This window comes from Phalaenopsis equestris, unplaced genomic scaffold (genome assembly GCF_001263595.1).
Source record: "Phalaenopsis equestris unplaced genomic scaffold, ASM126359v1 Scaffold214935, whole genome shotgun sequence".
NCBI classification, from domain to species: Eukaryota; Viridiplantae; Streptophyta; class Magnoliopsida; order Asparagales; family Orchidaceae; genus Phalaenopsis; species Phalaenopsis equestris.
This window is the reverse complement of record NW_018233677.1, coordinates 16419-20944: the sequence shown is the minus strand read 5'-3', so window position 1 is coordinate 20944 and position 4526 is coordinate 16419.

The window sequence follows — 4526 nt, the reverse complement described above, 5'->3', positions numbered from 1 at the left end:
TTGCCCATCTAATATTTTTTATTCTTGCTTGGCTTTTGTTATAAGATAAATATTGATCCTTTGTTGAACTTCTTACATATACCATAGCCATGGTTAAGGCTTATAGTAAGTTGGACTTGGTTATGTATTGGTGGATGTTGCTCGAATTAGAGAATTTTTATCTTTGTTGTTGTTCAGCTTTTGTGTAATCTCTCTGTTATAATTTTTTTGGTATTTGCTTGTTTGTTAATTCCTTTTGTTTTAAGGATGCAATGGTTTTTTTAGTTGATTCTTTGGATTCTGAATGCCCTCATGGATTGTGTGGGTTATTAGCTATTTTCCTTTGGCGATATATAGTTTTTGATGTTGTTTAGTTAGTAACAATTCTATCTTGAACCTTTCTTAAATTTCTTCATATATTGTATCGGTAGTTGAGGATTACATTAGTTTTTGTTGATTGTTTTTTTTGGGTTTTTTGTATTTTAGGAAATGGTAGAGTTATATGATAGAAAGGTGAATGATGAGGCGATTTTCAATTTCATTGTGTTATAAAAATTGGTTGCATTGTGTTTATTATGGCATATATTCACATGATGGAGACTTATTTGATGGAAAAAGTTATTTAATGAATATGATATACAATAATGACATATTCACTTGCATTTGTTCCTAAAGATGGTCGCTTCATGTTTAGTAACACATTATATACCATGATTATTAACACAATAATGACATATATACCCATGCTTCAATCTAAACCATGATTAAGATCTAATCTCTTGTATAGGGCTTGACCACCTAAGCCCCTATGTTGGCTACCTGGTCAAGCAATCTTGGGAGTGACCCAAACCCATTCCCATGAGCCAAACCAAAGTCAAACCCAAAAGTCACCCAAAGCTTATTCCATTTAAATCAAACCCTTGGACACTTGTCAACACACAATTGACTTCACAACTCTCCACTTCTAAGCTCCCATAGGTGGATGGTGACCACCCATTGCCCGACCGACCACCTTGGCTGCCATAAAATCCAAACCCGAGAGGCCACTCATGGACAAACCCAAAATTAAACCCCTCCAATGTTACTCACCCTTATTGAAACTTGACCAATGTCTTCCCTCAACATAAGCACCTTTTTCCACCCACTAGCCATCCCAATTAAACCCTATTTCTTGGCCTATAAATACATCACCCCCTCACGGCCAATGGGGAGAAGCACACAAAGCGTTGGGAAAACTCTGTCAAAATCATTCCAAACTTCCATTACACTAACACATTACACTCACACGAAGCTCATCCCAATAATTTTTAGCCCATCTTCCCAACTGAGAAACCCTAATTTTAAAGCTCAAAACTAGGGGTTTTTTTGGCCATTCCACCAAACTCCACAAAACTCTAAATTAATCTTTTCAAAAGCTTCCATATAGCCTAATATCATTAATCGAAAGCCCATTTTTTCTCGAGCCCTCTACCATAGCCCTAGACCACATCCTATCCACCATTTGGTCTAAATCATATCTTTACCCATCCATAGAGTAAATCAACCCTTGGAGCAGGTTCGTGCAACCGAAGTAAAGCTTCTCAACCCATCCAGCTGAGGCCTCACCTCTTGGACAATGATATAGTTTGAAAGCTATAATTTTTGCCTCAATTTGGTTTTTTATGAATGGAATGAACAATTCATGTCCACCTAGCTATATAGGTGTGTTCGTCTCACTTAGATGAAGATGTAGGAACAAACCACATGCAATCCGGTTAAGTATCGAGTGAGTTTTTAACATTTGAGTGTGGACTGTTCTTGGGTTAGGGCTCATTTGGGACAATTAACGGATGTTTTTCATTTGTGTGTATTTAAATCAAGTAGTGCATATATGGAAAGATGGAACATGAATATTGGGCTGATGTGGCAACCGACATAGAAAGCACAGTGAATGAGAGTGTGTCGCACAAAGCTTCGATAGGTCTGATGATCTAGTCTACGCCACATGGTTAAGTGGATAAATAGGTGTAATTTGATTTAATTAAATCTAGAGAAATAAATATAAATTTTAAAAATCATATCTTGGTGTAAAAAATAAAACAATAAAAGAAAAATACCTTTGTGCTCAGTAAACAGAGGAGAATTATTAAAACTAAAATTAAAAATAATTATATATGTTACGATTTTTAATTATTTACTTACTATAATATTTATTTAATTCATAATTAATTAAATATTTATCCTTATTGCTTTAAATTTTTAGGGTTAGTTAGTCATGTTGTTAGGAATGTTCTCTAATTTTTCTAAGGTCAGAGAAAATCCTTAACCCTAAGAGCCTTAACTATTTGGGTTAATCATCTCTGTTTTAATTAAAAAATTTTAAAACTAAAATATACATTAGAAAATTATAAAATCAAGTTTAATGAATTCACTAAAGTTAGAGGGACCTATGAAAATAAAAATAGGTTTTAAAATTAAAACATATTTTTTTAATATTTTCCTACTTTAAAATCATTTAAAAATTATAAAAATATAAATATGATTCAAATTATCACAAAAATCTACCTAATTAAAGGAAACAACCCTAAGATGCTCCCATAAAATTTTCAAAAACATAAAATGTATTTTAAACACTTAAATGAATTTTCTCATTATTTCACTAATTACATACTAAAATATTTATATAAAATAAAATAAAAATTAGAAAAACACAAAATCAAGTCTGGTGAACTCACTAAAGTTAGAGGTACTTAAGAAAAATAAAATTGAAATTAGAATATAAATTATATTTTTAAAGTATTTTTCTAATTAAAAATGATTAAAAATAATTAAAAATTACAAAATATAAATATTTCTCAAAATGTTACAAAATTTTTCCTTGATTAAAAGCAGTAACTTTAAAGCACTTTTATAAATTTTAAAAGATCTAAAAATTTATTTTGAGTACTTAAATGTATTTTCTTCTAATTTTAAAAATAATTGACTAAAATAATTCAAAAAAATAAAATAAAAATCAAAGAAATATAAAATCAAGTTTTCTGAGTTCACTGAAGTTAGAAAGATTAATAAAAAATAAAGTAGATTTTAAAATTAATAAAAAGTATTTTCTATTTATTTATACATCAAAACAAGTTAAAAAATCATAAAAATTTAAAGACAATTCAAACAAGCATGAAAATTGCTCCAAATGGTCTGCTAACTTTCAAAAACAAGATAAAATTTTCTTAAGGAACAAAGAACATATTTTGGATAATACAATTAATTAACATTTAAAATTCATAATTATGGATACAAATAAATATAATAAATAAATAAATATTTGAAAAATATAATTTATCCTCTGATGTCTTAATTAGTCAATGAGTAAGAGGCCAGCAAAGTTTCATGACCATTTGAACCTAAGTGTATAATGGTAATATTAGAATTTTACATTTTAATTAATTTTTTAGGATAAATTAGAGGGAAAATCGGTTAGAATTATAATTATTAGTCAACTGAGATGATTGAAATATGAGGGCAAGTAAGTGTAGTAATCCACTCACAAGCTTTCTATAAAGGGTAAAATTATAATTATTTAAATTGTTGGATTTAGGAAGAAATGAAAATTTGGATGATCCAAGGTTGAGAGGCATGAGTTAGGAAGTTCATAATTCACTGATTTGAATCCCCAATCAATGTTCAAACAATGCTAAATTCTTCAATGAAGATTAAACGCATTTTTCAATACATTTTCCAAAAATTATAAAATTCCCCTTAAGCCCTAAGATCTTGGTAGTGAATTAAGTTTAATATAATATCATTTAAGGAATAGTCAAGAGAAATACATAAGTAGGAGTGGAACATCTCAAAACACTACAAGCTCAAACTCAATTAAGGGACAAGAGTGTAAAATTCCCTAAATGGTCAAACATACCCCTAGGGGTGCTTACTTATACAACTCTTAACTTGACATTAAGTGAATAATCATTTGTCTTACTCATAAGCTCACTAAGATATCACAACTACACTGAGCAAAGCTGCAACCTAAAAGACTCCTCATATAATTAAAATGAATAACTCAACAAGTATAGCACAAACAAGTGGAATGAAGATAAATTCTCTTCAAAATTTACTCGTGCTCCTTTCTATCATTCTTTCAATCTAAATTATTTGGTGAGTGAACAAGAGAATGACACCTCTGAACACAACTGGTCTTAAGTGATTCCGTAGAAAGATAATGTGTTAGTAACTAGTTCTTCTGTATAGTGTGTCGATGTTGTCGTTTTTAAGGCTTTAGAACTTTTGGATGTTGTGTTTTTGTTTTGTTGAAATGTGTTGACCTCATTTTTTGTTGAGGTTTAGTTTTTTCCTATTTAGTAGCCTAAGGTCTAGCCATAGGATTTTTCTATTGACTATTCTTAGAAAACTAGAAAAGGCACCCTCACCACTAGAAATTCCAAACTCTTCTCTACTCAACTTGAAGTTCCATATGTTGGTCTCAACCTCTAAATACTTAGTAGGTGGGGTCATTATGGGGGAAACTCAAGATGAGTCACCCTTAGGACTGCTGGACCTTAAGGTTGACCCTG